The following is a 24211-nucleotide window of genomic DNA, read 5'->3' on the forward strand; positions in this document are numbered from 1 at the left end:
GGCCCCAATGTGGGTAAAAAGTAAGCAGACCCAGTTCCTTATGTAAAAAGCAAGTGCTTTTGTTTTGTTATCAGACACACACACATGCACACACGCACACACACACACACACACACACACGCATGCAAACACATACACACAAACACACACACACACACACACACACACACACACACACACAAAACAAACACACACACACACACACACACATACACGCACACACGCACACACACGCACACACACACACACACACACACACACACACACACACTGGGAATAAGTCCAGCAACCTAGCCAAAAAAGTAATCTTCATTTTGTGGTGCAGACTAAATTCTGTCATAGAGTGGGAGTCCCCAGAATGCACCTGTGTACATTAACAACTGGCATATCTCAGTTGTACAGGTTACATGATAAAGTTGCAGGCTATGTAATCAACATTGCCACACTCAATATGCGCTGTTTAAGGAGGTGTTCAAAGGCATTACAAGATACCCTTCTTGTAGGTTATGGTACTGGACAGTAAAGGTTTCAGCATCTTGTTACTTGTCTGTTATTTCTTTACAGTGGAAAAGAGCCATTAACTTACTGTCAGCTTTAAATGCATTGTGCCTCTCACCATTTCTCAATCTGAATAACTGCAGACTCCAACGTCTAAGCCAGCCTTCTAACATTTTGGCAAATTAAAGAAGATTAAACTTGAAAACTTAATAATTTCTATTTTTAATTAATGTACACCAACAGATTTCATGTTAAAAGTAATGGTTCTTAAACCACTACAGAAGCGTTTTGAGAAAAAAAAATAGAAAAAGCCCAGTTGCTTGCATTCTTGTTGTAAATCAAAATGTAAACATATCTGCAATTTGTTCTCACTGTCAGCCTTCAGCTGATCATGCTGCTGTTATAAATGGGAGCAATAAAGTACTAGCCTATCTGTCATATAATACTTTTTTCCTGGAATTGTACTTCAGTTGCAAAATCAAGCACAGATATACCTACAATGAAATCCTATAATATGAAGCAGGCTGACTTTTCTGTACAAGATGACTGAAGCAAGTTCTTCAACATATTTTATGAGTATTTTCAGGAAGAGACTAGGAAACAAAATAGGATAGACAAGCTTCATTCACAAAACTAAATGTCTTTATTTAACTGGATGGTTATAAGGATATCACAAAAATAAATGACATAAATAAATAAATAAAATAAATAAATAAATAAATAAAACTTCAGTACCCCATGGTCTTTCTTCTGCTACACCACCCTGACCACCATGCAATAGCTGTCCCTTACTCTGTTGCTATCATGTATATCATAAAACATAATTAAAGGCGAAGCACATACAGTAAAATTATTTTAGAAGTCTTTAATTGGATTACTAGTAATATAACACACACATACATATGCAACACTGAATGCAGATGTCTTTTTTGCTGTCTCACTTGTAGTCTCTGTAGTGAGAGAGCTAAGAATGTGTGTGGTCACCACACATGGTAGAAGTGAAACTTTTGTAAGGAAGTCTCAAACAAACTCCAGTGGCAGCAATTAATATCCAGAGACAAAAGATTAATTTTTAAGTGCTTTGTTCTTTAATTTCATTAGAACTTCATCAGAAAAAATCTAAACTGAATCAAAACCATTTAAATAACCTTCGAAAAAGGTCAAATTATCCAGTCAGACCAACAGAAACTTACAATGGCTTATGTCACACTTGAACCAAATTAAAGGAACATACACTAAATATTAGTATTCAAAGACTGTCAACTAATAAATATAAAAAATAAATACAAAATAAAATTTGAATTTAAATGTTAATTAAATATTCAAGTATAATGGCGCTGCAGCAAAAAACATTCAAAATTAATAGATTCATTAAGGCCAGCCTTCTGATCTGCAATAAGTCTAAGCTGCCAGGCTGTTTCTTTGCATTCAAGCATAGTTTTAAAGTCACCAACGAACCCAATGCTGTTAACTGAATCCAATACTGCAAAAGTAAACTTTTTAAATTTTGTACAAGACCCAGCATGCTTAGCCAAAGCATTTGAAATGTCTTTTTATTTAATGGCCAAACAATGCTCATACATTCTTTTGTTGAGTGCTCCAATAGTTTTGCCTACATAAAAACTCTGACATGAATTACAGTTAGCAGTGTACACAATACAGTTGGAGCGACAGTCAAATCTTTGTTTGGCCCAGAATACATAGCCACAAGATTTGAACTCTAAGGAAGATGAATTAACAATGTATCTGCATTGTTTACAATACCCACAGCTGTAAGTGCCATATGCTAAACTAGATTTCTTCGTTGTAGAGGTGGCTGTACTTCTTTCCAAAATGGATTTAAGGCATTGGGATTTCTTAAAGGTGAAAACAGGCTTCGGACCAATAATGTTGACCTTGACCAAACCTGCATTACCCAGCACCTTCCAAGTTGTCAGTAATGCAGTCCTTAATAACCCACGTCGTTACAAATAGGCAAAGGAAAAGCTGAGACAAAATACTTACTGCTCTCTTAATTCACTTCCAGAGGAGTAGGACCACCAACTTCAGATGAAAAAGTTTTTCTCAAAATGGGACACGCTTTTGTATTCCTTAGTAAAAGGATCTCTTCCTCTATTTTTTGAGCCAATGCATGCCATAACCTCTAGCAATAAAAAAACTGAGCAACTTGGATAATTCACTCAGAAAAACACTATGTTCAGAGGTAAGCCTGCTAAAACGTATGAGATGCTCTTTGACAACACCATGTTTCATATGCATAGGATGCAAGCTGTCTCTGTGCAAATACTGATTGATGAATGTAGACTTCCTAAAGATTTGTCTAACAAATACCTCATTAGCATAATCAAAAGTTATGTGAAGATCCAAAAAATTAAAACTGCTACCAAAGCCACCAATGTTAAGCCTTAGAAAGCTAGTACTTTCATTCAAGTCATTTACAAAGAAGGTAAACTCTTCATAGCTGCTCCCCCACAAAATACAAAGGTCATATATATAATGTCTATAGAACAGATCTTGTCTGAATTAGGGTGCTGAACAAAAAAAATCTTTGCTCCCACATCACCATGAACAAATTTACGAACACAGGTGCCACCCTAACCCCCATGGCAACACCAGAGGTTTGCTTGAATAATCTCCCATCAAAACTAAAAAACTGTTGTTAAGAATTAATCCCATAAGAACACAGATTTTATTAACTTCATGGCTAGTGAAAGTGGTAAAGCTGTCCAAATATTCTCTCAAATAATCTGTGCCAATCTCCTGATCGAGGGAAGTATCCAAGGAAGCTACAACAAGTGAAGTAAAATAAAAGGAAATCTTAGGAATGGTTAAATTCCCTAATAACTCTAACAAATGCCATGAATCATGGAGATAAAACTGAGAAGCTTGCACCACAGGGCTCAAAGTCTTATCTAGCCAGATAGAAATAGGCTCAGTCTTTGAAGATGCAGCAGACACAATTGGTCTAAAAGGTGGAATGGTTTGGTTTTTGTGAACCTTGGGAATTTCGAAAAGCACAGCCATTTCTGGAAATTCCAAATTCCAATTCTGTAAGAAAGTGCATGGGAAAGTATATGCTACAGTAGAGTATAAGCTCCTTCGCACTTTCTTACAGTCTTACAGAAGTTTCACTTCTACCACGCACATTCTTTTTTTTTTTTTTTTGCAAATCTATATTGGGTAATTTCAAGCTGGGAGAATGATCACTGCAGTAGCCTTTCCACCTGTAGTCCAGTGCTACTATTGGTGAGGACAAGGTGCAGGGGAACAGTAAGCACAAGAGCTAGTACTGCAGCATGCAGAGGACTGACTGCCATAGCTATGGTCCTACCCACCTTTGTGCTAGTGACACATTTCAAGGTTACTGCATGCCGTGATGCATTGTCTTTGGAGCATTTCCACTGTGATATCTCTCAGCCCTGCTCAGGTACCTTAGTCCATCTTCCACTCATACCTTTAATCTACCTCGGTACTGCGGAAGCAGCACACCCTCCTTCACTGACATCATTCTCAGTCCACCCATTGAGGAGAGGAGAGCAGACAGGGTATCATCTTTCTCCAGTCCAGCTCCAAAAGACATTGGCGCCACTATACTATGGTAGCCTTGGATCTTAGAGCTTTATCTCTTTATACCAGTTGGGCTGCCATGACTCATCACTATGATATTAGCTCAGAAAAGTATAAGTTAATGCATTTTATTATGGTAAATTTAGCAAATGTAGTTTTTTATACAAGAATATGTAAAGGTTTGAAAATGAGCTGACTTCCTTTTTACATATGTAAAGAAAAAGATAAAGCAAACAATGCAAGCATTTCTATGAATCAGCTATCTATTTTAACAATGTAGCATTAAATGAGAGTTTCCTAACTTTTAATCAGAGCATGCTACTTCAGTTGAAAGTTAATTATTCAAAGAGCATTGACAATATACACTGGCCATTCCCAAAAAACAAAGAAAGGGATAACAGTGAAAAACAGAATAAGTAAATAAGACTCTGGTAGCTGCTCATTAGCATAGTGAAGTCTGTTATAACCTTGAGAAGTCCATAGTCTAGGTTCAAGACTGCTCCCATGTGGGTTGTAATTCTTAATACTGTTGTATTAAGCTCTCCCAGCCAGACCGATTTCAGCCCCTCTCTCCCTTCAGGACTTCCACCTGGAGGGGGCCCCCCTCACCACAGTGGGAGCTCTCCTGGCCCGGCCAATTTCAGCCCCTCTCTCCCTTCCAGACTTCTGTGGGGAGGGACCCCTCCGGGCTTCCACTTCTATCAGGTCAGGATAGTTCTTCTCCCGGGCTGGATATCTCCTGGAGGCTGCCAAATCATTCCCCCGTGCCCTCGAAGCCTCTCAGGGGGACCTCCCTCCGATCCCGGCTGGCCCCGTGGAACTCCCCTCGGCCACTGAGGGGCAGGCCCACCCTCATCCAGACTTCCATGTCCCAGTCCTTTCCGGTCCAGAGCTCCATGGTCCCCATCTCCCCCAGATCTCCTGGAGGATGCCTGACTGGGCCGTGTCCCTGTGCCCTTGGAGCCTCTCAGGGGGACCTCCCTCTGGTCCTGGCAGGTCCCACGGAACTCTCCCCAGCCGCGGAGGGCCAGGCCTGCTATCATCGGGACTTCCATGTCCCAATGCTTTCCCATCCAGAGGGGTTCCAGGGACTTTGCGATATTTTGAGGACACCTTCAGGTACCGGGTGAAGTCAGATGCCTTCCCCCTGATGGGAAGAAGCTCTCGGGGTCCAGTGGACTCCCACCCATTTGCTCGCTTAAGGACTTCCACCTGGAGGGGGCCATGGTCCGGACCCCCCTCACCTGGGTGGAAGCTCTCCCAGCCCGGCCAATTTCAGCCCCTCTCTCCCTTCCAGACTTCCATGGGGAGGGACTCCTCTGGGCTTCCACTTCTACCAGGGTGGGAGAGTTCTTCTCCCGGGCTAGATATCTCCTGGAAACTGCCAAATCGTTTTGTGTCCCTGTGCCCTTGGAACCTCTCAGGGGGACCTCCCTCCGATCCTGGCTGGCCCTGCAGAACTCCCCACAACCACCGAGGGGCAGACCCACCCTCATCCAGACTTCCGTGTCCTGCTACTTTCCGGTCCAGAGCTCCACGGACCCCATCTCCCCCAGATCTCCTGGAGGCTGCCTGGCCAGGCCATGTCCCCGTGCCCTTGCAGCCCCTCAGGGGGACCTCCCTCTGATCCAGGCCAGCACCATGGAACTCCTCTCAGCCACAGAGGGGCAGATCCACTCTCATCGGGACTTCCGCAGCCCAATCCTTTCTGGTCCAGAGCTCCACGGTCCCCGTCTCCCCCAGGAATCCTGGAGGCCGCCTGGCAGTGTTGTGTCCCTGTACCCTCAGAGCCCCTCAGGGGGACCTCCCTCTGATCCAGGCCAGCCCCGCGGAACTCCCCTCAGCCGCGGAGAGGCAGATCTGCTCTCATGAGGGCTTCCGCATCCCACCCCTTTCCCGTCCAGAGGGGTTCCAGGGACTTTGCGATATTTCAAGGACGCCGTCTGGTCCGGCCAAGGTCAGATGCCTTCCACCTTCTGCTTAGTAATATGGTTAAATTCAGCGAGTTGCCACATCTGATCTGAGGTCGCGTTCCGAGCGGGGTCGCAGGGGGCGGTGGGATGGCGTGGGCCTCGGGGTGGGTGTGGATGGGCAGACTGTCCTCTCCCTCCCTCTGTGGGGAAGCACTGTGTGACCGCCTCTGCTGCCGGACTTCCGGGTGGCAGAGGAGGACGGCTGATGCCGCCCCGGCGCGCAGGAAGCGGGCGGGCAGGCATCGGTCTCCACCCTGGGAGAGCAGCCCAGTGCCGCTAACACTGACAGCCTCTGGGGGGTTAGGCCGGACGAGCGCTTGCTCACTCCTGACCTTGGACGGGCTTCCCGGCTCGGGACGGCAGGGGGGGCTCATCTCCTCCATCTGCGTCTCTCCCTGGGGGGATGGGGGGCCAGCAGCAGGCTCCATCGACTCCCTGGCCATGCCCTCTGTGGGGGCTGGACAAACCCTGGGGGCGATGGAAGGCACGACGACCCTCAGACAGGCATAGCCCCGAGAGTAACTCGGTGCTGCAAAGTGGGTTTGAAGTGTCGATGATCAATGTATCCTGCAATTTACATTAGTTCTCACAGCTAGCTGCGTTCTTCATTGATGCACGAGCCGAGGGATCCACCTCTCAGAGTCATACTGTTTCTCGTCCATGGGGGCACCGCTGCCCGCACGGCGTCGCACCTCGAGACGAGCATGCAAGGTTTCATGGGTGTTGTCATGGGTGCCTGGACCGGGGTTACTGGTCCTGCCGCGGGACAGCAGGGAGTCCTGTGGCTGCCGGCACGGCGCTGCACCACTGACCTTCCAGGTCTTTGAACCGAGGCCCCACTTGAGGTGGGGCATCCTCCGCATGTACCCGTGACTGACATAGAGGGGAGAAGACTCCGGGGAGCCATCCTCCTCCAGGGTGCGTGAAGGACCACACCACTGGGCCGGGCACACCCTCAGCCGCCATCCCCTTGTGGCAGCGGAGGAGAGCCGGTGCCTCCCACCACATGGAAGGACCCCTTTCCTCCCACTGCCAGGAGGCAAGGGGGGACGGACTCCACCCCTTGCTCTCACGCTCCCTCCCTCCCCCTGGGAGCCATGGGCTCAGTCCTGCCAGCCTCCGCCGGGGAGCGCGGAGAGACAGAAGTCAGATAGAGGCACAGAGAGAGAGGTGCAGAGGGTCGGGGCGGCAGAGTGTGAGAGGCCCTGGTACCCGAGGACGGCACCGTCCCGGGACCCTCGGCATTAATGATCCTTGCGGAGGTTCACCTACAGAAACCTTGTTACGACTTTTACTTCCTCTAGATAGTCAAGTTTGATTGTCTTCTCGGCGCACCGCCGGGACCATGACCGACTCCAGCATGGCCGAACTGAGGACCTCACTAAACCATCCAATTGGTAGTAGCAACGGGCAGTGTGTACAAAGGGCAGGGACTTAATCAATGGGAGTTTATGACTTGCACTTACTGGGAATTCCTCGTTTGTGGGGAATAATTGCAATCTCTGGTCCCTATCATGAATGGGGTTCAGCAGATTACCCGGACCTGTCGGCCAAGGGTAGACACACGCTGATCCATTCAGTGTAACACGCATGCAGTCCCGGACATCTAAGGGCATCACAGACCTGTTATTGCTCAATCTCATGTGGCTGAAAGCCACTTGTCCTTCTAAGAAGTTGGAGACCACCACACGGGGCTACATAACTAGTTAGCATGGTGGAGTGTCTTTCGTTATCGGAATTAACCAGACAAATCACTCCACCAACTAAGAACGGCCATGCACCACCACCCACAGAATCGAGAAAGAGCTGTCAATCTGTCAATCCTTTCCGTGTCCAGGCCAGATGAAGTTTCCTGTGTTGAGTCAAATTAAGCCGCAAGCTCCACTCCTGGTGGTGCCCTTCCATCAATTCCTTTAAGTTTCAGCTTTGCAACCATACTCCCCCCAGAACCCAAAGACTTTGATTTCCCAGAAGCTCCCTGGCGGGTCATGGGAATAACGCTGCTGGATTGCTAGTCGGCATTGTTTATGCTCAGAACTACGACAGTATCTGATCGTCTTTGAACCTCCGACTTTCGTTCTTAATTAATGAAAACATTCTTGGCAAATACTTTTGCTTTTGTTCATCTTGCGCCGGTCCAAGAATTTCACCTCTAGTGGTACAATACGAGTGCCCCTGGCCATCCCTCTTAATCATGGCCCCAGTTCTGAAAGCCAACAAAATTGAACCAGAGTCCTATTCCATTATTCCTAGCTGAAGTATTCAGGTGACCGGCCTGCTTTGAACACACAAATCTTTTCAAAGTAAATGCTTCAGACCCCCGGGACACTCAGTTAAGAGCATCAAGGGAGTGCCAAGAGGTAGAGGCTGGGTCAGGCGGTAGCTCACCTTGGGCAGACCGCCAGCCCGATCCCAAGATCCAACTATGGGCTTTTTAACTGCAGCAACTTTAATATACACTATTGGAGCTGGAATTACCGTGGCTGCTGGCACCAGACTTGCCCTCCAGTAGATCCTCGTTAAAGGATTTAAAGTGTACTCATTCCAATTACAGGGCCTCGAAAGAGTCCTGTATTGTTATTTTTTGTCACTACCTCCCCGAGTCGGGAGTGGGTAATTTGCATGCCTGCTGCCTTCCTTGGATGTGGTAGCCATTTCTCAGGTTCCCTCTTCAGAATCGAACCCTGATTCCCCATTACCTGTGGTCACCATGGTAGGCAGATAGTACCATTGAAAGTTGATAGGGCAGACATTCGAATGTCGAGTCACCGCCATGAGGGCACGCGATCGGCCCGAGTTTATCTAGAGTCACCAAAGCTGCCGGGCCAAGACCCGGATTGCTTTTGGTCTGATAAATGCACGCATCCCCAGAAGGTCAGCACTCGTCAACATGCATTAGCTCTAGAATTACAACAGTTATCCAAGTAACGGTGGAGCAATCAAAGGTACCATAACTGATTTAATGAGCCATTTGCAGTTTCACTGTAGCGTCTGTGTGCACTGAGACTTGCATGGCTTAATCTTTGAGACAAGCATATGCTACTGGGAAAATCAACCAGATAGGAGCACCTCGGGGGCAGGTGGACGGGAGGGGCCAGAGCCCACGACCTCCGCCCGTGGGAGGGATCCCTCTCTCTGCGGAGGGGGGTACCCCGTGTGCTGGTCGTGGACCGGTGGCCGTGACCCCGGAGGGCCGTGGGCCGGTGCGGAACGCTGCTGCAATCGGAGCCAGAGAGGGAGGGAGGGAGAGCTCCCGGAGCTCCCGTGCTCGGGGGTGCCCACCAGAGCGAGGAGGCCCGGCGCGTGACAGGACCCCTTCGCCTCGGCCAAGGCCCATCGATCTCACCTTGACTTCACCGCCGAGGGGCGCAGAAAGCTCGGTGCCCCCCACGCATGCCTCACTCCTGGGGAGGAGAGGCTCGACCTACCAGCTGTGACCTGCAGAGCCACGCCACGGGGGCCCTCTACTAGTGGGAGTCAGTCGGCCCAATTGATCGGTGGATGGCAGGGAGAGGTTCCTCAGCCCCTGTTGTGAGTGCGCCTGCCAGGAGGCGTTCTCCCCGGGGCTGGGACCCGGACTTGCACTCCCGATGGGATGCTCCATCATCCCTTAACTCCTGGAGGCTGCCAAATCATGCCAGATCATGAGTGCCTGGCAGATGACCAGGGGGACGGACCCGTGGGGTGCGACAGACCCCACAGAACTCCTCTCGGCTGTGGAGTGCCAGATCTGCTCTCATGAGGGCTTCCACATTCCAGGGATTTTGCGATATTTCAGGGACGCCGTCGGGTACCAGGTGAGGTCAGATGCCTTCCCCTTGCTGGGCAGGAGCTCTCGGGGTCCCGTGGACTCCTGCCGGTCACTCCCTTAAGGACTTCCACCTGGAGGGGGCCATGGTCCGTACCCCCCTCACCCAGGTGGGATCTCTCCCGACCCGGCAGATTTCAGCTCCTCTCTCCCTTCTGAACTTCCATGGGGAGGGACCCCACCGGGCTTCCACTTTTACCAGGGTGGGAGAGTTCTTCTCCTGGGTTAGATATCTACTGGAGGCTGCCAAATCATTCTGTGTCCCCTGTGCCCTCGGAGCCTTTCAGAGGGACCTCCCTCCGATCCTGGCTGGCCCCGCGGAACTCTCCTCAGCCACCAAAGGGTAGGCCTGCCCTCATCCGGACTTCCGCGTCCCACTCCTTTCTGGTCCAGAGCTCCATGGTCCCCGTCTCCCCCAGTATCTCCTGGAGGCTGCCTGGCCAGGCTGTGTCCCTGTGCCCTCAGAACCCTTCAGGGGGAACTCCCTCCAATCCACACTGGCCCCGCGGAACTCCCCTTGACTGTGGAGGGGCAGATCCGCTCTCATCAGGACTTCCGCATCCCTCTCCTTTCCGGTCCAGAGCTCCACGGTCCCCATCTCTACCAGGTCTCCTGGAGGATGCCTGGCAAGGCCGTGTCCCCGTGCCCTCGGAGCCTCTCAGGGGGACCTCCCTCCAGTCTGGGCTGGCCCCAGGGAACTCCCCTCGGCTGTGGAGGGCCAGATCCGTTCTCATGAGGGCTTCCGTGTCCCAACTTTTCCCCATCCAGAGGGGTTCCAGGGACTTTGAGATATTTTGGGGACACCGTCAGGTACCAGGTGAGGTTGGATGCCTTCTTCCTGCTGGGCAGGAGCTCTCAGGGTCCTGCAGACTCCTGCCAGTCGCTCCCTTAAGGACTTCCACCTGGAGGGGGCCGTGGTCCGAACCCCCCTCACCCAGGTGGGAGCTCTTCCATTCAATAATATGATTGTAATTTAATTATTTCTTTTTGTAGTTTTTTTTTATGTTTGGAGTATAATATGTTCTCTCTGGGTTTGAGAAAGATTAGTGGAACTTTCAGCTTCATTAATGAGAGAGTTTTTGATATGAGGTGGTACCGTACAGCCTTATTTACTTGTGCTTTTTATTCAACATTATCCCTTTCATTGTTTTTCAGAGCTACCAATATGAATTGTGCATGCTGTCTGTGCAATTAAATGACAAAAGTAATATGCTTTGACCAAAAGCTAGGTTATGAGTTCTACTCATTGTTCAGATGGAAAAAACACAGTAGTTCAGAGTTAATAAGATATTCTGATGCTGAACAACAAAGCCATCTGTAAAAGGACAAGAATCAAAACACATGTTGTTCAAGATACAATTCTGGTGCTTTGCTTTGTGCCACTTAAGAAGAAAAGGATATCACATTTCTTAAGATAAATTATTTGCAGAATTGTGTTTTTTCTGTTAAGCTTCAAACTGTTCAGTGGGAATTGGGGATTCTTTTAAGAGGGGATGGAGGTTGGGGGTTGAAGGATGGTATAATGATTAAGGTATTTGCCTCTCCAACCCACAGTTCAGGGTTTGATTCATACCTTTGGAATAGAAATTAGCTATGTGTCACAAGGGCAGCTAGCCCCGTAGTTAACTATGAGCCTATGATTATACACATGGCTTTTTTATTCTTTTTATCACCACACACCTGCTACCCATTAAGCCTGCCATGACTGATCATTAGATTCATTCCCAGTTGGGAAAACGCTTTTTTTTATTATTTTTTTTAATGTAGTTACTCTAAAGACTTTAAATATAGACTAAACACTGAGTAACTTTCAGAAATCACCCTCCCCCCATCGCAACCTCAGAAACAGTGTTGCTTTTTTCTTGCCTAAATGGTTTAGCAATTTTAAACAGTTTAGTTTGCATCATTCTCAACAATTATTTCAAACATCATAATAGTGATTTCAAAACAACTTACTATAACAGATAATAATAACTTCGCAGAAGATGGATATGCAAGACTTATACTGTGTTTATTTTGTCTCAGGTTTTAAATAAGTTAACACAACATATTTTATCGTTTTATGGACAGTGTTGTCATTGCTCATCTATACTTTCAGTTTTCCAAGTTATAGCATTTTAAGTCTTGTTGTTAATCTATGCAGTCAAAAAGAACCTTTCTGAACATACATTGCTAGGATATTTAGACACTGTGACATGTTAGGCTAACTTATTTCTTGTTAGGGGCCTATATTTAGATATAGCCGTACCACTTGATAGGGGTTCGTTCACCACTATAAATATTTTAGAAAAGTAATTGTATGCATGCCTGCCCTGATTACAAAATCGTTGCATTTGATTTTCCAGAGCTAAACATTTGTTGTTCTAGTAGTAATATCTCTAGCAAATCTGCTTTGCATTGTGGGCTTCTTAAGCTGACTGACTAGTATGAGAGTGAGTCCATCATGGATTTCTATTTCAAAATTTCAGTCTATGAACTGATTTCACCTTTGGCCTGAGATGCTTCTTTTGATGCTGTTTGTGTAGGACTCACTGAATGGCTATGGGTCTCACATTTTCACGAGTAGATATTTTCCATCCTGGTTATGGTTATTAATATGATAATTGTGATGACAGTGCCCTGGCCCAGCAATCAAGGAGCCTCAATCCTCACCACTAACACCAGGGAGGTCATCTCCTAGAAGAGGGGAAAGGATAACTAATACACACAGTAAAGTACAATTTCTCTTAAGTGCACACAGAGATCACAGTCAGTCTGGGGCTGGTTGCTCCCTTGCTCACCAGGTCCCCAATAAGACTCCCCACTGGCACAGCTATAGGGTCCAGGTCTCAGCCTAACTGGGCAAGCTAAAACCTCCAGTACCCTCTCTGTCCAACCAGTGCTCCATGTCCCTGCCAAGTAGCTGACACAACACATGCACACTTTGAGATAAGTATCTATACAACTTCAGACACACTCCTGAGAAAGGCTGACACAGATTCTCCAACTGTTCACCTTTACCCAGACTATACGGTAGTAATTACTGCCACCACCCAGTTAATAATATCAGCTAATAAAAGACCCTTAAAAGGATGTCCAATTGTTACTGTGCAATATTAATATCCAATGGTAGTATGACTAACAGTCAAGGCTTATTTTAGAGTGGCCTTTTACAATAACCTCTATAAATATGCAATGTACTCTAGAGCTTATCTCTGCTCAAATCAGCCACAGGTAGAAGGTTTTAAAAATATGTAATAATAAATAATTAAAACACAAGACAAAACTACTACACCACAGAGATATCTAAGAGTTCAGAGATCATACAGAAACTTAAAATAATACAGTAGGACAGGTCTGATTTCAAAGAAAAATACCTAATTAATCTTTACTAGCTTTAACTATTCCTACAAGAAATCACAGTGCTAAAACTTACATGTGAGCACAAGGCAGAGTGCTGATATGCTGGATGTCCAAAGTCAAAAATGCTTACAGTTTCTTGTGAGAAATAGTATTTAAACATTGCTAACAAACATGTTAGCTGGGTCCCTCCCCAAATTACATCATTTTTAACACTTAGGTTTTCCCAGGCAAACAAACTGCATTATTTAGCAATCTAACACCTGTACAGAAACTTACAACAATACAAGGCATTTCACATGTATATTCTAACAGAAACTAGAGCAATAAAGCACCTTCCACATCTAAATTCTGGTCATAACCATTGGCCTTAAAACAATGGGCATGAAACCTTCATCCAGCCGCACTGGACCTGAATTGTAAAACATTAAAGACATTCATAAGATCTTTTCAACTTAAAAAGACACATTTGAAATACTTGGCTTGGTTTTCCTTACAGCAGATGGCAATGTTGCAACAATCTTGAAGTTTACATTTTACAGTGTTTTCTTACATTTAAAAACACAAGCCTGTATTTTACATTTATTTTTACAGCTGATAGAATTATATATCAAAGTCTATGTGACTAGGCTGGCAGCCTATACCCATCTCTCCCCAATCATCACATCTACCCCCCCCCCCCCCCGGGGAACTCAAGCAAGTTTTTCAAGTGCCCCTTGAGAAACATTGCTTGAGAGTGTCAGGTCTAACTCGGTGTACCTCACCCCATTCCCTGTCTTGAGAGCCCATCTGCATTAGCATTGCTACTCCCACTGCAGTGCTGCACTGACATATCAAATGCTTGCAACCCTAGACTCCATTTTAGCAACTTGACATTTTGCTGACTGGGTCTGTTTAACCATGTTAGAAGGTTGTGATCTGTCATCATAGTGAATTTTCTTCCATACAGATAAGGCTGAAGTTTTTGACTAGGCTGGCAGCCTTCGGCCATCTCTCCCCAATTGTCACAATAATTAAAAAAGTAAGTAGGAAAGTAAGATAAATTAGTGTTTTATGAGTGCATGATGTAGTCTGCTAGTTAATGGTGTGTCATGTGCAACTATTATAGAGAGACAATTAAGGTGAAGAGAGGAAGAAATGACAGCATTTGAGAAAATTACAATTTGGCACTACTTTACAATTCTTTTTCATCTATTCCTAACCAAGATGCACTTCACCTGGTGTTTAATCTTCAGGGGACTGTTACAAGTGGGTTCTAGCACTCTTCGAGGAACAATCTTTACAATCTATCATACTAATTTAGCATACTGATCCTTATATTTTATCATGAACTTTATTTCTTTATGCTTTTTATTTTTGTGTTTAACCTGCTTTATTTGTTGCTTTATTGTTTTTACATATGTAAACTGTTCTTGCTGTTTTAGATTACTGATATCTGTAATCATCCTCAGGCTTAAATACATTAATAAATATCAGCAGAAGCTGATGTTCCACCCACTGCATAGGCTTGGAAGCAAATTCTAGGCTATTAGTCTGAAGACTATTATAAGCATCAAACCTTGGTACCTTAGATTGATAAGGTTAAGCCCTTAACTGTTACACCACGCATTCCACTCATTAGCTGTTTTTTTTGAGACATCAGTTATTTGATCATCCTCACATTTGTGCTTCCCCTAATTTTTCTTGTTTCAGTAGAAAGTATATTCCTGGGAGCAAGAAGTACATTTGGTTGGTAGATTAAGCATTTAATGTTAGTATGTAGCATGATAGTAGAACAGTTTGTAACTTGTCAGATCTTTAATACGTAGAAGCAGAAAGTCATTATTGAATGAAATTAATTCAAGTACTTCATCTCAGTGTTTGGTTATGCTTTTGTAATTTTGCTATACTAGCAGAAAGTAGCCATCAATTAATGCAGTGCAGGGTTCAAGAAATCTTGAGATCAGATGGAGGGGGGCTATTGCACCCCATTTGATGATTTTGCAAATGAAAACCAGCAGCAGCAACTGAACCCTGCAGTTACTCAGCACAAGAGTCCGACTTCAGAAGAGAGGCAGACTTAAGTTTCTAATGTACTGGCAATTAATCCAGATGCAAGGGTCAGAGGATCAGAGCAGTGGCAGTGGGTGAAGATTTCACTGCAGAAACTGGCATTGTTGAACCACTTGCAGTTCAAATAGATAACTTCTCAAATGCTCAGCAGGTAGATGTGGATATAGACCCTGGTCATTCAGCAGAAGAGTATTTGGAGGGGTATTTGGATTCACTGTCAGATGAAGTTAGAGCAAGATTGTTTGACCTGTTTATTAAGAAGAAATTGTGTTCGGCTCAGATGACAGGCATGAAGTGGATCTTTCATTCTTACTCTGCATGGGGAGCTATGTCTTCTTCCTTTTCTCACTCGTTTTTAATCAGCCTTATTACATTAGTGCTGTTCAGGGTTTTGGGCTCAACATGTCTCCAGCAGTTCCAAATAAAATCATAATAGCTCACAGCAATCAAGTATAAAGTCCTTAAAGTGAATACATTGACATTTTTGACTTAATGGATACTGAAGGTGTTCAACGTCTCATATATGCTGTAGTTTTTTTTTTTTTTTTTTTATTTTTGCAGCTGTAGAGGGCTAGAGTTCACAACTGGGACAACTGGGTGGCTGGCTTTGTTTATTTCTTGGCCATCACAGTGGAGAAGAGCCTCCACAAGGGTTTGCCATTGCTCATTTGTTTCCTTAATATTAGAGAGACTCAACATTTTTGGACAAAGCTATTCTGGCTTTGGTATGATCAGAAGTTCAGTAACTGAAAGCTATAGACTGGTCTTTGAGGTGGGATGAGAGGTAGATAGGAAAATGGTTGAGCGTAATGATTCATAAACCCAGAATTTCCATTTTGGCAGATACTGAGGAAGCCAATGGAAGAATTGAGGCTTGTCTGGCTTATAACTGTGGCTCATACACTTGGTTGTCAGGTTGTCAAGTTGTGTTTTTGCACACCTGTGCACACTGTGAGAAAAGTCACCCAGCTTTCAAGTCCTGTGTCAAGGATGGCCACAAGTATGATTGGTGAGCCAAATGTTACCCCAGAAACAGGGCCTGTGAATAAATAAATAACCCCCAAACGCTAAAGGTGGTCTGTCACAAAAACAGTCAATATTAGCAGAAAAAAGACAGAAAATCCACCCAAGGATGGCCAGTCAATGAAATCCACAAGTGTTCCAATTAAAATGTAGTCTTTTAATACAAATAAAATGTTGACTTGAGAATAAAATGAAAAATAAAAAAGCTCAAAACTGTCCCTTGAAGATATCCGATAAGCGCTTTCGACTGTTGTCTTCCTCAGATTGTATAAGAAACAGGGCCTGGGGAGGTTCTTCCTTTCAGGGTGCTTGAATGAGTCTTCTGTTGCAAGTAACTTCTCAGGATTTTAATGTTTTAGTATTTTATTAAATTAAGCTCATTAGCTACTCAAAAGCCTTCCAGGAACTTGCCACTTATGTGTGTAAGGTTGAATGCCCTATCATCCACCCAGTCATATAGCAATTTCTTGAATATCAATATACTACTTGCTTTCCTAATTCTTATAGGAAGAACATGGCACAAAACCCGAGATAACAATGAAAAGACCTTTTAGTTATTTTGTTTTTGTAGCATGGGATTATCACAAATTCTTTATTACTCCTGCTCTCTACTTTGTGAGTTTTAACTTCATTACCTGTACTCACTGCCAGACTTTCATTATGGACTGCTTTATACATTAAGATTAAGTCACCTTTTAATAGTCTGTAATTAGTTGTAAATAGAGACAGTGTGACCAGTTCACTCTTATAGTCTGATTTCTTAACTTGTATAATTTGTCTCATGTAAAACATCTGTATCCCCACCTGATTTGCACAGTAGTATAAGGACAGAATGCTGTACAATACTTTATGTGTGGTCTAACCATTGTTAAGTACAGAGGAGGAAGAACAGATGCAGCCCTACTTATAAATGTGTGCAATATATCCTTTATTGCTATATAACAATTTCTAATGACAAACTTGAGTTTATGCAAGTAAAAAGTAAAGCAGCCACTACCAGGCTGAATGTAAAATAGAACACTTTAATAAAACAACAAATAAATAAAATATGAGATTGTTTTATTTGTTGTTTTATTAAAGTGTTTTATTTTACATTCAGTGTGGTAGTGGTTGCTTTAGTTTTTACTTGCTTATTTTTGGACTTTAAGCAGCACTTTTGGTGGAGGAGGCCTTTACCTATTTATTAAATTTGAGTTTATCTCCAAACACAAATCCTTTATCACCTACCACTCCCAGGTCTCTTAACATAGTCACACTATTCAAAATTGTATTGTTATTGGATAAGAATAAGCAAAATCAAAGCAGCCAATGTGCACAATCTTAGTTTTATTAACATTAAAAACAAGCTATTTTAATTTTGACCATCTTTAAAGGACATCTGTATAATTCTGCAGTCTGCTATGGGCTTGCAATGAGATAACAATAGTATCCACTTTGGTATCATCAGAAAACTTGATGACCCAAATGCTATTGTGGGAAAGGAAATCAGAAGTAAATATGGAGAACAAATTATGGCCCAGAATGGACCCCTGAGGGACAGCCACTTCTACTCTTTTTGGGCTTGACAAAACACTTCCTACTGTGACCATATATGATCTCCCTTATAGCTACTCCTTTACCCAAGTAGTGATATAAGAATTAAGATTGGCTTTTTTCATATTATTGAAGATATGAAAGTGCAAAGCAGAGTCATTGACTTTAGCAAGGTCCAGGAGTGCAACATCTGCTGATAAACCCTGGTCTGAAGCTTCCTATACCAGTTGATAAAAATATATCAGGTTAGAGAAACATGACCTTCCTTCCATTAATCCATATTGGTAAATGTCTCTGTTATATAATCACATAGTACGTGTTCAAAGCACTTCCCCAAGATGCAGGTCAAACTATACTGTGTGACATTTATCAGTAGATGTTGAAGAACCCCCCTCATATGTATGGTCACAATTATAGCTTCCTTCCCAAGTGGTGGAACATAACCTTTCATCAAGGGTATTCAAAGCTCATGTCATGGGCAAGTTGCTGGCAGATTAACCCAATGTCCAAGAAGGATATGATTTATTGTCAGTTTTTTTGGTGGGATTTCCTCTAAAAGCATGAGCCATCCCCATTTTCAACCGTGTCAAAACCTTTGTTTGTTTCTAGGCAAGAAAGGTAGCTTTAGAGAATTGCTTAAGAAGGCATTTTTTGACAGGAAGGATTGCTAGTCCACCCCCTTTCTTCCTTCTAGGTGTTGCCCTTAGGCTTAGTACCGAAAAAAAATGCAGGGCCAACTTAGAGTCATTCATCACCTCTCTTTTCTTTTAGGTGCACCTATAAACAATAGCATTTATTGAGCCATGGTCCAGGTGTAATATTTCTCATTTGAGGATGCCATTAGAATTATCCAAAGTTCTTCTGACTAGAAAAATTGGACACCGGTTTGGCCTTTTATTTACTTCCAACTTTAGTGGATGACTGGCCCTGCCTGAATGTGTGTGGCTTGTCAGTTTTATTTCAACATGGCCATGCCCAAGGGATGTGCCATAGTTTGCTCCACATTTTAAAAATTTAGTTCTGCCCTTAAATAGGCATGGCAAAGTCAGCCATACAGTTTTTTTGGTATGTGTTTTTTTTCTTAATTGTGGCCAACCGGGCCCCTAGTGTTCAAATGAGCATAGAAATTTTCTCTCAGATGTGTCATGAGTAAGGTGTTTCTTTGTCAAAGGGCAAGGAAGAGGACTTGATCATGATTTTCTTTTGGTCTTTAGACTCACAACGTTCAGATTATCTCTTACAGACAGGCATAGCCTACTTTTTGCATTCTAACAAAGTCAGGATATAAGAGATCATGCAGCTGTTTCACCTTTTCAGTTTTGCATGCTGGGCTGTGGCCCCATGTAGGGCCTTTACCTGGGCCCTGGGCAACTTATTGATAGGTAGCAGATAGAAACATTATAGACTTTGAGTTACCAGCAGAGTAAATGAGGACTTGCATACTTGACATTTCTGACTTTCACCACAACTAGTCGACCAGAAGTACCCTATGATGAGACTTAATATAATTAGCCTATAGGGAAATGTGAATGATCCCGATAGGTTTGAACAGCTAAAAATGAAACAAAAAGATTATATTAGCCTGCTGAGCTCAGGCAGCAAAAAAGGTGTTGTTTCCCCCAGTATGGAACATGTATGTAAAGTGTGAAAAAAAAAAAGTTAGGCAACATGAGTGTTATCCCCATCTCATAACTTTAAACACATAATTATACAGTTTGGCACTTAGAAGTTAATACCAGTAAATACAGATTCCATCTAAAAACAATGGATAAATGATTGAACCTGAAGTCATAGAAGAGATTCTGCCTGTCTGTTCTTTATTTATGTCCTAGTAATATAGGCAGATGAGCACTGTGGGTTGTTTGAGATAAAATAGGATGTCAGTTTACATTTATTGATTAAGAATGTGTGTGTGTGTGTGTGTGTGTGTGTGTGTGTGTGTGTGTGTGTGTGTGTGTGTGTGTGTGAAGAGATGTCTGCCTTGGAGGCATCTCTCAGGTGTGGATCAGTAACAATAAACCCCTGCCCTTCTATGTCAGTCACAAAAAAACAGTTTAAAGTAAAGATAAAAAATAAAATAGAAATACAAACTAAAAAGCGTTCACCAATAGATATTAGAAAATTCCCCCCATAAAGGCTGCCAATTAAGAGAATAATATATATTTGTCTCAAGTACAGAGGTAGTTAAAAGACAAAAAACTAGATCCCAGACCGAGTATCAGTGTAAGTAAAAGTATGTAAACGTGTGTGCCTGCTCTTTCCCCTTAGAAAACTTCATCAGATTATCAACAAAGATTATTAACTGTTTGTAAAAAACTTTTTTATTTTTTATTTTTGTTTATTCTTATTTTTATATTATTTACTTTTATATATACTTAAAAGATATGGAGAGCAATTTCCGAGAACACCTGAAGGTGATGGTTAGCCGGCTGTTGGGGAAAGTCTCTGAATGAATGTTGCTGTTATTTTGATACATTTGAAACAGGTTGATACCACATGCAGAGGGAATATGAAATGTTATTGTTAAAGGTTGTATGTGTATGTCTGCTGTGGTCAGTTTCTTGGGTACAAGTTCAGCTTAGATGCAGGGAGAAAACCAGGTCCTTTGCCTGCAACAGGAAAAACACTTGTTGGCTGAGAGCTGGAGGCCATACGGCTCATCCATTGTGCAGAGCAGAAATGGACAAAAGGATCGTGCGTGGGGGGGGGGGTATGGGTCCAGAAAGCTTAAGGCATTTAAGAGAAATATAAAATGAAAAAAAAACATACATTAGCCAGGTCTGTGTGATTGTTAGGGCTTCCAAATATGTTTATAACTAACCAAAGGGGAAGTAGCCCGACCTATGTGGAACTGGTAAGTCATTAAGATTGGAGTTTGAGGAACAGAGTATAGACACCGGTCCTTTAGTTTAGGTTAAACTAATGCAGAGAGCATGGCTGATCCAACAAAGATCCTATAGTGCATGGTTAAAACATGACCTAAAAAATTATAAAAAAATTATAAATATCTGGAGGGTGGCCTGGAGGGGGGAGTAGTTTGTTACCAGTTAAGTTCAGAGAATTTCATTAGTGGGAGGGGGCAACCACTATGTGTTAACTGAGGGAGCAAGATAAGCTCATTTTATCTTGGTCAAAAGAAAAAAGTAACAAATATGAAGAAATTTGAGAGTAGCTTGGGAACAAAAAGGGGGTGAGAGTGGGGAAGTTTGCTTACAGTTGGGTCAGCTATATTGAGCACTGGTCAGGGGAAGAAGGAGTCTAATGGGGTTATAGGCCAGTAGTGCTATAAGCAGGGTTATTTTAAAGACTATTAGATTACAGTACAAACAAGTGGTGTGTGTAAACACCAGGTTTAAACCAGACTGAAATTAAAAAAAAAATTGAAATTAAACAACTAATCATCAGCACATTATGTTTTAGATACAACCATCTTAATGCACTGAGGAAGAGAACAAAATGCCAAAGGCAACAGTATTTTTAATTTTAAGATTTAAGAAGGATGGGTGTCCTACTTAGCAGGAATAGATTGAGTCCTTGTTATTATTAGGTTAGCATTAGAGCAAAAAAAAAAAAAAAAAGATGAGAGTATCAAACCATACTTAGTTCAAACATAAAATAAAGATCAGTAGTATGCATGCTGGCCCTGTTTTCTAAGGTGTTGGTGTTGAGTCCAGGGGGTCTGCATGCTTCCTGTCATTGTTACCATTCAAGCGCTTTCTTTTCTAAGCAGTCATTGATGGACCCTTGAAATTCTGTAAAGGGAATGTGGTCCATGATAGAGAAAGTAAAATGATTGTGTCCAACTCGGTAGTAATTATACTTCGCCAGGGCATTGTTGGCGACTTTGTAGCAGATGTCAGAAAGGTGCCTGACAATTCGTGTTTTAAGTTTGTTGATCATTTTACTGATATAGAAAGATGGACATAGTTGGCACTGGGAAATAAGAAACAAGCAGGCAACATGTGGGAACAGTTACAACAGAACCAAAAAGCAGAAAATAGTGACTTTGTAGCAGATGTCAGAAAGGTGCCTGACAATTCGTGTTTTAAGTTTGTTGATCATTTTACTGATATAGAAAGATGGACATAGTTGGCACTGGGAAATAAGAAACAAGCAGGCAACATGTGGGAACAGTTACAACAGAACCAAAAAGCAGAAAATATGTGGATTTGGAGTTATAAAAGGTTTTATTAGTAGTACTAAGGGATTCATTTTTATTCATCTTAGATTTTTGTTTGAAATATTAACAAACATGGAATAAATCCTCTCAATGTAGAACACGGCAATTTCATAATTCGAAATGAGGAACAGGTCATCTGAATGAGTGACGACTGAAAGGTAAACACCCAAACAGTAGCTACAGCTAGTCAGAGCACGGCAGACTATTTCCAGACAAAAGAAAGACATGGTTCTCAGTTGTTTATATACTACTACAGCATTCAAAATTTAAATCACAGTTATATATCTGAGTTAACTGCAGCACCTGAGTTATTCTTATCTGCTTAGTGCACCCAGTGTTATATTTATTTTTTCTAAATTAGACTCTTCTCAAGCAATTTTATGTTCACAATCATGTAATTTAATGTTTACAATTAATACACGCATACTTGTTTGTATTTGTATTTTTCTTTACTTTTGTCCCTCTGTTTTCTATCAAGTATACCTAATCTTTCTGTTTGTTGAGTATACGTAAATACCTATGTTTCACATGGAGTGCCATGATTATAATCCACTTTTTTTAAAAAGATAATGTGCCAAATTTATGAACAGCTAATTTCTGCACTGCTGTTGTATGCGCATTGCTATTTTGTATTCATTAAATGGCTCTACCCATTATGTAGAGCTATTAAATAAAAGCAAACAGCACAGTAACTAATGAAAGCATAAACAACTTAATTACATGCTAATTAATCAATCCAAGATGGCGGAGCCATTCAGGAAGTTACAAAGTAACCAGATGGTGCAACCCTTTATCATGAACACCAAAATCTATTGGAATACAGCCTCTATCACATTTAGAAAAAAAAGCAATATTAGGGGCTGCTGCTGCTGTCTTGCATATGTATCTGCAACAGGCTCAAATCCATGATAATGATGCTGCTGATAGATCTCATCCAAGGAGAAGAAGGGTGTTCAAACTCTGTTTAACATATCTGGACTGCATGATATTGAAATAGTAGAGTGATGCAGGGCTGATAGGGAAACACTACAGGAACTGTGCAACCATACCTCTCAACCTGGAAACATCAAAAATCAGGGCAAAGGCCCATGAAAATAGGTATAAATCTGTACGCTAATTAACATAAAATTTGCATATATAACTGTGTAACCCCAGCCACTCCGATGGAATTATGGGATACCAACTTTCAAACGCAAACTGAAGGATAACCAAAATATGGCCCCAGCACTATCTCTGCAAAAGTAAAAGTCATCTAAATATAACACATTACAGAGATATGTAACTAATAAAGAGGTTGCTGCTAGCAAACAACTTTATTTGTAGATGAAACAATGAAATATAAAGTGCCTGTTGTTGCCCTTGACGAATAAATTGCCTATGTTACATAAAAAAAAAGCTAGTATTGTAATAGGGAATGGATGGCAAACTGATAACAGCTTCATAGTTACTAAGTATCTCTGCTAAAAAGGACACTCAGAACTGCAATATTTTTTACCCCCTATGACACAGTACAGTATCAGCAATCCATCTACATATTGTGGGAGTAGAACCCATAGCATTCTGCATCAAAAGCAAGTATTTTGCCTGTTGTGCTACTAACACAAGCAGACTTGGTATAACTTAAGCAGCACTAAACTTTTCTCCCCCTGAAGGAGCTATGCACCACATGAAATTTGGAAAAAGTCAGCATTTATTGTGGGGGGGGGGGGGGGACACATTTTAAACATTGCTTGCATTTCCTGAAAGATAGGAAGACTGAAACTTAAATGGCGATCATTATTTAGTGATTTGCCAAAAAAACACACATTTTAAGAGGAACAGACTAAAAGTATGAGGTGCCATTAAAGACTGAAAGTAACAGTAAAACACAATGCTTCTGCAAGTTAAACACATAAAACTGCTGTTAAAGACTGAAAGTATTAGTAAACAGTTTGATAATTCAAGTACAAAGCTTCTGCAAGTCTGCCATTAAATAACACAGAAAGCTGCCATAATGTGAAGCCTGCATGCCCTTAAAGGCTGAAAGTCATACAACTGTTTGAAAAGTCACACACCTCCTTTAAGTACAAAGCTTCTGTTAGTGTCATTAAATAACACACAGAAAGCAGCCGTTATGTGAAGTCTGCATGCCGATAGTTTGAAAAGTCACACACCTCCTTAAAGTACAGACAGAGCTTCTGCAAGTCTGCCATTAAATAATACACACAGAAAGTTGCAGCTATGTGAAGCTACGATGCC

General features: G+C 42.7%; 1 protein-coding gene and 1 non-coding gene across 2 annotated transcripts in view; one reads left to right on the forward strand and one right to left on the reverse strand.

The window, feature by feature from the left end:
- Positions 1-24211, forward strand: part of GRIN2C (glutamate ionotropic receptor NMDA type subunit 2C) — a 3426271-nt gene that overhangs the window by 388405 nt on the left and 3013655 nt on the right. The gene's annotated exons all lie outside the window — the stretch shown is intronic.
- LOC122814533 lies at positions 6529-6682 on the reverse strand. Its single transcript, XR_006366796.1, has one exon. It is a non-coding gene; the product is annotated as a 5.8S ribosomal RNA (ribosomal RNA).

Source organism: Protopterus annectens, chromosome 10.part0 (genome assembly GCF_019279795.1).
Source record: "Protopterus annectens isolate FY-2018-M chromosome 10.part0, PAN1.0, whole genome shotgun sequence".
NCBI classification, from domain to species: domain Eukaryota; kingdom Metazoa; phylum Chordata; order Ceratodontiformes; family Protopteridae; genus Protopterus; species Protopterus annectens.